This window comes from Pempheris klunzingeri, chromosome 16 (assembly GCF_042242105.1).
Source record: "Pempheris klunzingeri isolate RE-2024b chromosome 16, fPemKlu1.hap1, whole genome shotgun sequence".
Classification (NCBI taxonomy): Eukaryota; Metazoa; Chordata; class Actinopteri; order Acropomatiformes; family Pempheridae; genus Pempheris; species Pempheris klunzingeri.
This window is the reverse complement of record NC_092027.1, coordinates 19,641,826-19,654,316: the sequence shown is the minus strand read 5'-3', so window position 1 is coordinate 19,654,316 and position 12,491 is coordinate 19,641,826.

The following is a 12,491-nucleotide window of genomic DNA, read 5'->3' as shown; positions in this document are numbered from 1 at the left end:
ATCCTGCAGATGGCAGTATACACCCATAGTCCAACTACAGCTGGAGCAGAATTCACTCTGATGAAACTAAAATGTCCCCAATCCAGTCCATCCAAATGGATGAAATGAGTATGTGTGTTCCCCATTAAGGTAACCTGAACCTAAGGTAAGTCTGAACCTCTACTTGTCTAGTCTGAGCTCCCCAGACTAGACAAGTAGACAAGTCACAGCTATGTGGCATTACAGTAAATACAATACAATATCATCCACCTTTAGGTCCAAAATCAGAACAGGAAACAGAAATATTTACTCGACAGGAGACGTTTTACTCTAAAATGCAGATTCTCTAACAAGAAAACCATTGTTGGCCCCGTTTCAACTGCTAATCAGCTTTGTCACAAACTCGATTCCCTGTGCTAATCTCAACCTCCCAGCACATCCTCACTGGGCACACAGAACAAAGGTAAGACTCTTTTAAAATCAAATTATGGAGCAAAAAGCCTCTTGTAATCCTCTGTTTTCTGGCTGTCTTAGCGATGCTGTTGTTCCTCCATTCAGGCACATCTTCCTGCAAAATGTTAATCCCCATTTATCAGAGAGAAAAAGATAATGGAACGCATCGAGTCTGCATGTGACTGCTTACACACACACACGTGTGTGTGACATGTCACTGAGTGGAATGAAAGTTCACCATGCTGCCTACACAGGTTAGTTTGCCCTTCATTCTGAATTCACACTCCGGCCAATCAAGCCTGTAGATTTACTGGCTGTTAGTGAGAGGTGTCCCCAATCAGAGCCCTCTCATCCAGCCAATCAGTCCTGCTGACATCAAGGCAGAGATGTGAAGTTCAACACACACCTCCACAGCGCTCCTCCATCTGGATCTGAATAGCATAAAGATTGCTGCTGTTGTTGTTACCTGCTGGTTTTATTAACGCACCAATGAAAACACAGACTAAAAGCTGAGATGAGAACGAACGGCAGAGCAGAAACTATTTCTCTAGCTGAAGTCAACAGGCAGAAGGCAGAACGGAGCCCATTTAGTATGTACATGTCACAGCTGGGGAGGCACCACAACAGCGGTAGGCAACCTTTGACTGACTTACTCCCATAGTCCTGTCACAGGTGGGGTGAACAGGATGGACGCTTCAATCATTTTTCCAAGATATCTAATTTTCCTGGAAGATTGCCCTGGAAGTTTTCATACATGGTGCATTCATCTGGTGTCAGAATAATCGGGAAAAATGAATTTCAGAGTGGAAAAACTCATGTGAACGGCACCAACTCCGAATATCTGCAAAAATGTTGGTGCTCCACTTGCTGACTTTGACATCATATGTGCAGAAACATGGCTGACGAAAGTAAATCTTTGGTTGATGGTAAGAAACTTTGAATTAATTCAGGTATATTGCATAGAATTTTTTTCCCCCATGTGTAATTTGTAATATGGTATCAGGTTATAACCAGTAGTTGCTGTCGCCGAGTAATCTAGATCACTTAGAAGAGTCAGATATTAGCAAGTCTGGTGAAGTAATACTTTGTATTTGTAAGGCTCTGAGTCTAAGCAATAAAATACAGGACATCTTTTTACAGCGTCCATGTTGTTTTACCCACGTGACTTAAAGCTCATGAACACACCGAAGCTTGAGGAACGACTTCAAGACATGAGATCATGTGAGGAGCAAGTGACTGCAGCATTAAACCCCCTTATCTCCTCAACATTAGTGGCATCCTGTGAAATCAGCCTATTGTAGCTTGAAGGTCACTGGTTATTGTGATAAATAAAATATATATAACATATATTTTATGACGGGTATGTTTATTAAATCATTATTCAATAGAAATGCTCACTAGAAGCCCCCCCTTCGGTTACAACCAGCCCTGGTTTGGAATCACTGCATTAGAATTTGCCAGAAGAAAACTAATCTCCCAGACACCTCCAACCCCAGACACTGAAAAGAAAGCTTTTATATTATACAATATTTTCTGGATGTTTTATCTAATGTGAGTAATTTTGTCATGGAAATTCCCCCGAAAATCAACAACTGCTCATAAATACAGCTCAAGTAACAAAACTCTGTTTGACTGAACTTCTCTAATTTCCTCTGTTTAATAGCTGCATCCAGGAAAGCCTGAAATTATAACCAAATTATTGCTCTGTAAAATACCTCTCCAGAGCCCACTCCACACCCCTGCTGCTCTTCACTCCTGTCCAGTTTTGACATTTGAGGTTTATTCACATACACGATTGAAGAGTCTGATTTCAGTATCTGTTGTGTTTCGTATGTTTTGTACGATTGTTGCTTCAACAAGCAGAAAAGTGCACCGAGGAGAGTGCAGCTCTCAACGTCTCACCCAAACCTAAGACACATCTAACCTAAACCTACAACCACTGTAAGCCTGACAATATATTTATTCAGCTCATTTTAATCTGTTTAATCACAACCTTTGGTATCCTGGCCTGTTTGTAATTGTAGACTTTTATACGCTGTATACTGTAACTCTTACACTCAAGAAGACAGTGAACATAACAGAAACAGGGATTTACTGATATTATATTGTGCATCACTTCAGTAGATCATGAGATATCAGCAGATGTGCACATGCTCCAGTTCAAAACGAGACCAAACGATGATACGCAGCCTGCAGCGGACTAGGTACGGCTTGCTTTTAGCGAAGCCGAATGCCTTTTGGCTCTGTGATTTCAGACTGAAACAAGTAACGTTTTAATGAATGTTGTAAGAGGAGTGAGGGGCCGGCGGTTGTGGTGGTATAAAACAGCCAATGTCATACAGACATAAATGTGGACAAAAATATTAGTCTGATCAGTCCAGTAGTTTCCAATAGATCAGCTGCAGACAGAGACACGCTCACATACATGCAGACACACGACCAAAGGCAGGATTCCCTCCAGGCTTACACCTGGCAGAGAGAACTTTAGAACGGTGGTTCCCAGCCTGCGGGTCGGGACCTTCAAAGGTCCCAAGACAAATCTGGGAAATCTCATTAAACAGGATTAAAAAAAAAGCAACAAAAAGGAATGTTTTTTCTTTTACTTTCATCTGAATGAGGCCAGCCCACTGACATAGCAGGTATGCCAGCACAAGGGGGGAATTTGTTGTCACTGTGACCAATGAAATTCAGTATATTCAAGCACAAGGATTACTTTTAACATAAGAAGGGCATTTCTAGTGTTGACCTCCACATAATACTGTAAAACACAGTGTTCTGTCTATTAAGCCTCCTCACTAAAATTGGCTCATCTCCCCTATTGCACCCTGGCATGTGGGCACTAATCTCATGTACATCAGTCATTTAGGAAATGAATGCACCTGCAGTGTGTCCCTACAGCTGATCCACTTCCTGCTGGATTCTTGGCTGTATAGTCTATATATAACGGGGATAAAGGCCGCTTCCAGGAAGTTGTGCTTGTAGCCCATCTTGGAACACCTGCACAGGTAAATCTGCTTCGAGAGCAGTTCAGCGCACGGGAGATGTTTGTCCAACTAAATTTGTCCACCTGCCATTAAACACAAAGCACATTGGCTCAGGCATGTTTCAGGATGGCACCATATGGAAAACCAGCCAGACAGATGAGAATACTATAAAGTTTCACCCCCCCACTTATTTAAATGAGTTTATTCCCTGTGTGGCCGTAGCTCTGTGAACTGAGTCTAATGTGTCAAATGTGTCAAATATTCAGTACAATGCTGAAGGAGGCTTTTGTGAAGGTGGAGGAGCTGGCGGCCAGCTCATCATCTCTGGAGACGGTGGCCGGCGGAGTGGACGGACTGTCAGATTCAGCTCTTTTGTGTGTCCATCTTGTCTTGTGGGTCCATTGTGGAGGCTGGACAGGCTGATCCCACCTCGAGAATCCAGCTGTCCTCCCTGCCTCGCACGCATGTCAGCCTTCCCCTTTTCCCTCGGAGCGATTTCATTGTCCTCACCCCCACCCCCCACCCCCTTTTCAAATCAGACGCCTTGAATGCTACACTGATCAAGGAAAAATAATCAACTGCCCTTTTGTTTTAGCAGCCATTTCAACAGGAGAAAATAAACTTATGGTAATGAAGCCTTATCGTGTGCGGTTCAGACGGTGGGTGTGATGTGATTTGCCTTCCAGTGGTGTGGAGCCGTCCAGCTGAGGCTACCCGCTGCGAGCTGAGGCCTGCAGCCAGCTGATGGAGCTCCAACACATTCTAATGCTCAAGTGCTGATTCTTCCACTGTTTTTAAACCTCACACAGCTCCTGCCGAATGGTGTGGACGAGGAGAGAACAAACAGCATTACAGTCGTTAGTTTCATTCCATGGGTCTGAACATTGTCGTGGTAATAATGTTTTATTCACTTCTGCTCCGTCGAACAGATGTAGTGGGCCACCCTGCCTTATTTACAGTAGGGAACAGGGTCAGGGTGTCAAAGTATAGTATAGTAGTTTATATGCTCTTCCCCCCCTCATGGAATTCAGGGCATCAACAGAATTTAGTGAAAGTAAACTAATAGAATATTTTTTTGGCATATAACTGAAAAGAAAATACATACTAGCAATAAATATCATACTGTGACAGCAGACAGGTGTTGGAATTATATATTAAGTCCTGACGTTTTTCTGAAATTTGTCCCGAGGGTGAAATTTTCAGAGTCAAAACTTTGATTGATTCGATGTTCTAAAGTTAAGTAAAAGAAGACACTAACGTTCACAAAGAACAAAACCACCAACACAATAACAAGAATACAATGAAAATACACAAGATAGATTTTTAATAAACCAACAAAAACATGGACAGAATCTGCATTGTTCAAATGTTACTGTGGTTTTCTAAATCCAATGTGCAGTCAAACCAACAATGTATCTAACATGTATTGTGTGAGCATCAAAGCCTGATATACCCTCTTCCTTGTCCAAAAACACAGCAGTAAAACACACTGGTGCACTGGGTGACATTTTCTTTCACTACTTTGGACTATACCCCACATACAGCGTCCTGCTATCAGAAATACACCAGAAAATCAAATGTAGATGAATCCGCTGTTGAAAAAAGTCCCAAACCATTTCCCCCTGTCTGAGTAATCTTTTAAACTCCAGCTGGGAACAAAATCATATATTTGTGAGCTGTTTAATCATTTAAGTTTTCAGGAGCAACCTGGAGCGGAGTGCCACAGATCTGTTGACATAAGAGGACTAAGCTAACTTAGAAGCACGTGTTTTCCCTCCATTTCAGCCGGTCCAGACAATAAATGGCTCCACTGATGCAGTGACGGGTTGATCTGAACCTCTTTGCTTGAAGGTAGCATCTTCATCTTGTGGCACATTAAACTCAGTTCAGTACGGTCCGGATAAATATAGAGGTCAAATATAAATCAAAAATATAATATAATAATATAAATCTGTTTCACATGACAGCAGCGGAAGGAAACACATTTTTATTGTATTTTATTCCAATTTCTGCACATTTTGTTTCAGACTCGCATAACAATTGAATGGAAAATGACTTCTAACAGGGTATTTCTGAATGCACTGTAGATGTGAAGTAAATGGTTCAAACTTTTGTCTGGGATGATGGAGTCAGTCACAGGCCTGATCAGCAATAACTGCTGTGAAGTTCACAATATAAAGAATTTCTTCACAATTAAAACATATTTAAAACCAGATCATATCAGAAGATAATAAATAAGAAGTAACTCAGTAAGTAATAATTAAGAATAATTAAGAATTAAGAATATTAAAAACCATATTTTTAAAGTCAGTATTCGTTTTTGACTGAACGAAGATCAAACTTGGATCAAAGTTTAAGTCGATGTGAATACATTTTGCCGCTTGGAGTCTATGATAATCCCCCAATCAGCCATCTAAACTGTTAAACAGGCGTAACAAACATGCAGGACGATGATGTTTTGGAGACTAAATCCAATTCTTGGATACAGGCGGTGCGTTTGCTCCGCTGGCTGCGTGTGTGTTAGGGCCAGTGTAGGTTGCAGCCCTGAGTCACTCTTAAGAGGGGAGTGTGTTTGAGTGAGAGAGTGGGGTCGACCCTGAGAAGGGCCTCATTTAAATGAAGCAGCTTCACAATGTGAGATTACACTCCGGGGTGTGTGTAGGACACGCTCCGCTCATACAGAGCCAAACCAGCCGAGAAGATAAAGATGAGAAAATGCAGGAAAATTACAGCGCACCTTGGTGCTATCACCCCCCCGGCAAAGCTGGAGGTGAGAGATAGAACTGTACTAAAAATGCGGGGAAAAAGAAGAACGACCTTTCACAATATTATACACAGGCAGCAAGCTGAGCATCAGTATCTGTCGCCGGAGCTGCACTCTGCTTAAATGGCTGTTTTTCCTCAATGTCAGCCGAGTGAGTTCTGCTGTGAAGACGCCGCGGAAACAAAAATCAGCATCAGCTCGGCTACCTTGAATATTATTTAAGCCATCGGGTTGAAGAGGTGGACAGTTCCTTTTCCGCCAAAAGCCTTGAAAGGGCGCGTTAACACATTTGTCTTGTTTCAGGCGGAAGCGCTTGCACGTTTCATTGGAGTGGCCACATTCATTCACGCTGCACATCCCAATCAAGTGAAAAAGTAGAGACAGCACCACTACGAGCGTGTCTGTGGAGAAAGTGGACGATGGGATTTTAGAGCTTTTCACTGAAAACAGCTGCCTAGTGCAGCTGCTGAAACGACACTGTGAGTGTGGACCGGACGGCTAACACATGAGCTGAAACCTGGCATGAAGCTCTGTACAGCAGAGAGGAGCTGCAGATATAGAGACGCCTCACACATTACATTTTGGTTGTCACGTTGGCATTTGACTCATTGTTACTACAAAACATGATTCTAGCCCCTTTAGAGCTGCATCACCCAGCATTTTAAAAACAAACAGTGAGTCTATGGTCTGTATTTTTGGTAATGATCTGTATTTGTAGCACCTTTCTAGTCATTTCGACCACTCAAAGCGCTTTTCCATCACATCCTCATTCACACAGGAGGAATCTAAGCTGGAGGAGACTGTTCTTTCACTGACGCTGCTTCAGGAGCGAGTTGGGGTTCAGTGTCTTGCCCAAGGACACTTCTGCATACTGACTCGTAGCTGGGATCGAACCAGCAACCTTCCGACCCACTCTACCTCTGATCCACAGCCGCCCACCACCTTGTAAAAGTGTGAAAAGGACGCTGTACGTGACACATCTGCTGACTCGTAGAGCGTTTTGGTTTTTACAGCACATCCACTGACTTGCTTCAGTGGCAGCGACCTCAGCAGGAAGCTGTAGTGTGCCTAACCTGCACAGCGGCTGACAGAGTTAGTAGACATCTTGTGAAGAAATTGGAACATTTGGCAGATAAAGACACAAATATTTCTCTCAGCAAAGTTAGAACCTTTTTGCTTTCGTCACATGAGGTTTCTGTCTTGGGTGGGGCTCAGCTGTGCAGCAGTACAGTACGAGGTCACGCTCAAAATGTAAAGACAGTTGTGGGGTTGTCGGCAGACCACCGTCCATCACGAAAGCAGATTAGCTTAAATGAATAACATGTCAGGGTGTATTTCTCTAAAAGCTTTTTCAGTATTATTAATGTTATAGTGAGACATTTCTGAATGTTAACATCTTGTCAAAGCTATAAAGTGGCTGAACTTTAGAATGCATGGGAATCAGTGACTTCACAGTCAGGATGGACAGGAGGAACGTTAACAGCAACCAGCTCTCTCAGCTACCTGAGGTATGAGAGTGCTGAATTCAGACCCACTTGAAAAAGAGCAATTCAACATCTGTCTGTTTCTGCTAAAAGACTTGCCACTATCCTCTTACTTACACACATAACTCCAGCGCTGTCAGGATGCTACTGTTGCGTAGCTCTGGCTCATTGTGCCCAGCGGAGACACTCTGCTGTCACTACAGGGCCGGTGTAAGTAAAGCTCTCCAGCCTGACGCGTTTCACTCGCCTCTGTTTTCACCAATACAGCTGTTTTAACCAACACAGAGGCGTGACAGCTTGTGTTTCCCATTCACGCTTGCAACCCAGTGTCAGTGTCAGTGTCAGTGTCAGTGTCAGTGTCAGCGGGCACGGAGAGCTGTGCTCCACATGACCCTTATGGATGAACTGTGGATGACCCAAAGGGACAGTAAGCCATGCAACTCTGCCACTATCAGGAAGAGTAAAGCAGAGCTCTCCACAGCACAAAGACTTGATTTCTGTTTTATATGTAGGGAGCATTGCCTGGCTGGAAAAATGAGTGCTGCTTTTGGGGGCGTGGAGTACAAACACGACATCACTGATTTCTGGTCTGGAGGACAGAGTTACTTGATTTTTCCTTGGAAAAAGTCAGAGTGGCCGCTGTAATGAGCTTGGACTGAGACCAGAATCAATCAGTAATAGCGGAGCAGTGAATTTTACTTTTGAAATTGAAATTAAATGCCTGATGCGACGGCAGATTCCACATCAAGACAAGATAACCTTTCCCCGTCCCTTCCACTCCTTTGCTCTCCCTTTGATCACTGCAGTGTTTTCTTCAGATGGTTTCAGAAGCAGCTCAGTTCAGTGAAAGAAAGCCCACAATAATTTAAATGTGTAGCGACATTTACTGCTTCCAGATAAATCAATCAAACATGAGACATGGACGAAAACTTCAAAACAGATGCTGAGCAGCAGCTCAGGATGGAGCCTGTGGGCCCGAGGTGACACAGCACCACATCGTCTGTAGCCCTGTACGGTACACACAGTGGGACCTTCAACGCTCCAATCTGCCTAAGATGACACCCTCCGCTAATCAGTTAATACAATAATAGCTCGTAGCTGCACCTGGGTCAGTGATCAAACAGCAGCATGGTGGGAACTGTCAGCGACCCACTAATTCAGTGACGAATCGCAGCAATTGTGTATTTTATGGCGGCTGAAACGAGCACTGTGGTTGGAGAGGAGCGCAGAGAGGAACAAACCGCTCGTAAACAAGCCTTCAGTGACAGATCAGCCAATTCATGGAAATATAGGAACGTCATTACCTCCACTTGTAAAACCACCGGTGACCTTTAAATATGTGCAGAGTTGGAGATACGGGCTCTGCCTCTGGAAGATTAGACATTCCTCAACTTTATTTTTTTCTACGTGCTGCTTTATCTGCAGCCGTGGAAAAGTTCTGCACTTCAGAGGGCATTTTCTAGTGTGTGCCCCTCTGATCAGAGAGAGGGGTAAAGACAATGTTAGACTTCGGGAGGACATTCAAATATTCCAGCAGTTATTCAGTATATCAACCACATTAAACCCTTTTAGTCTCATCGAAAGACGGCTAAAATGAACCCGGGGCAAGAGAGATCTGGGCAACTAGTCAGTTGTAGCACATTTAAAAACTTAAAAATCTACCTGCAACTGTCAACATCGTTCAGTTTAGATGGTAAATGTTGTGGTACTCATTCTCCAATATCTCTGCTAACAAAAAACTCTCCTTAGTACGTTTGTGCACATTTTCTAAACTAAAGGAGCACTGAACCATTTTGGCACATTCACGTTCCCTACAGGATGAACCAATTCTATGTCTGAAGCTTGTGTATGTCTGAAGGACTTGCTCATAATGGGATGAGCAGAGTGCGCTAAACTTTACTGGGAACTCAGAGACAATGACCACCGTCTACTTTCCCTCTACTGCCACCTCAGGACACACAGACAGACACATTAGCTCATCCTCTGACGGGCAGGATGCCATAAAATCTGCTGAGGACATCCATGTACCATTAAGTATGAAGCCTTTTGATTTGAATGATCTCTTGTAATACGCACACACACACGTGGCATCTTAACACACATTTGTTTTCATTGGGATTTTCCCTGAAATTCATATTTTCTGAATTTCTTGTTTTCATATTTCACCTTTACTTCTCTCTTTTTCTTTTCTTTTCTTTGTGAATATTTCAGAGGCCCTTAATTATTTCATGTGATCCATAAGCTTGGCTCATTTCGCCGGTGTGTTAATGCCAAGTATTCATGTAAATGTGAGCATGTAACTGAGGTAACATGAATGTGGTAGTGTAATTGTGTGTGTGTGTGTGTGTGTGTGTGTGTGTGTGTGTGTGTGTGTGTACAAACATAAAGAATTAATAACACTAAACCAAACCCATTCTGCAAAACTCATCTGAAATGCACCCAAACCCAAACAGATCACACCCTCAGCTTGTTCTCATGCTGGGCCTCGTTATTCATACTTGATGTGCTTGTGTTGTGTTTTGTAAATCAGTATCATCTGCTGTTGCCTTTGTATTTGTTAGTATGTCCATACTTTCTTTATATTCATGCACTAATTGGTGAATAAAGAGAGGCTGTGTCATATGACAGCTACGATGAAATAAGCCTCTTTAGAGTATGTTAACTGAAACACTATAACGGCATCAGTTTTATTCTGGTCGTGTAAGAGAAGCCCTTCATGTAATATGAAACAAAAAAAAACACAGAATATATTTGATTTGAAGTAAACTTTTACCTTTAGATTTGTACAAAACATCAGCAAACAAGAATGCGAGCACGGCAGGTTGACAGACGTTAGGCAGACTGGTGAACTACCTTCTAGCGTTGGACCAGAGGAGATGAAAACAACCATAAGTCAAAAACACTCATAAACAAGCGTTGAGGGGTCTCAGGCTGATGTGGACCCCCCGTCTCCTCAGGAGCCAATCAGGAGGTCTATTTTTAGTGGCTCTGAGCGCAGCACAGTTCAGGCAGCAGATGGTATTTGAGAGGGAGTGGGGTACAATTTACAGTAAACAGATTTTTTATCCTTGGCAGGTCATGGAGAGAGCTACAACAGTATGGCGATCTAATAAGAGCACTCAAACAAAGCCTGGCAGGACAAGGCTTAAGTGAGAGAGACTAACCTCAGCGCCACTGCGAAGCAAACCCTGAAGCCACAGACTTGTTTACTCTGGTAAATTGTGTCTATTTGGATGCACAAGGACGGAAAACTCTAAATCCTCTTCCACTTTCACGTCGCAAAAGATGCAGGGGATGCAATCTTCAAACAGACTCTGTTAATGAACAACTAATGTTCTGGAAATACAGAGAGGAAGTATAATGGCCAGCCATTTATTCATTTGGAATAGAAAAATGCATGTCCATATTAGAAATCTTTACATGGAGAGAGGTGAGGCATGAAATAACTCACCCTAAACCTTCATCGCAGTTTTAGAGTACCACAAGGACGTGTGTTGCAGCCTCGGCACAGAAACATTAATCAGGCCGCATTTAAGAACACCTTGACCTCGTGTTTGTAAAGCAAAATCACCGGACTCAGTTAAATCCGAATCATAAATTCACATCTATGATATAAAAAATAAAACAAAAGGCACAGAGGGGCTTTAGGATGATATATAATATGAGTCCCGTGATGCCGCGACAGCACTGAACGCACCGCAGTCAACGGCCAAGGTATAAACTATTATTCTGAAATGGCGGCCGTGGCTACAAAGTGTGAGCCACTGACTTTACACTGACGACAGTAGTACAGCTTGGTTGATTATAGCACGAGAGGTGTTTTAAGCATATCCAAGTCAAGTCTGAAGTAATTCAAGACAATTCAGGTCAAGTTTCAAGCCTACGTGATTTTCTCTTTCTTTCTTTCTTTTTTGGAAAAAAACGCATATGAGGTGAGACTAAATTGTTTAGTCGTTCAACAGAAATTTCATTTGCTGAAGTCAGTTATAAAGCAAAAACTGTCTCAGGTTCCGGTTTTTCAAAGGCGAACATTTGCTGCTAGATTCGGGGACCTCAGTGCTACATCACATCACATCACACGTCATGTTGCTTTGACTGGTTTTAGATCTGTTTACTTGTGTTCGTGTTCTTGTTGGCCTGAGCCTCTTGACAAGGTTCCAGACTGATTCACATGTTCAGATCGGTCTGCTGACAGCAGGCTCACTCTGCACGGCCTGTCCATCCACATGGAGTTATTTCAGGAAGGTTAGCTGTGTAAAGCAGCTTTCATCGCTCCACAGCCACCATCATACCAGCAGTGGGTCACACTGATGGACTGATATCTATTCTGTTATAAACCCTCAGCCTAACCCTATGGCCAGCCCCCTCCCAGCCAATATATCAGCGTAACCCTGCTGCACTGTGTCTGGTTGTTTGTTAATGAACTGCAAAGTGTTCGGACAACATCCAGGAGCGAAAGGCGACTCAAGTCATGAGTGTGTGTGTGTCGGAGGACTGAGAAGAATGGCAGGGGGCTGTCTGCAGTGTTCAGCAGCAGCGTCCTCTGAGGCGGATGTTTTATGAGGCAGCGTGAAACTGAGTGGCTGACCCCCAAACACGAGCCTCTGCCCTCCCATACACACCCCACCACACATTCATCAGATACACTGCGGACGTGTGTGTGTGTGTGTGTGTGTGTGTGTGCGATGCAGTTTACTGCTGATACGAACTCTTCAGATGGTGGATTTAAAGGCATGATTAAACATGTTTCACTGAAAATAAGAACGGGGTTGAACACACGAGACGAACCACAGTGTTTTTCTCATGAGATTGAACTAGAAATGGAAG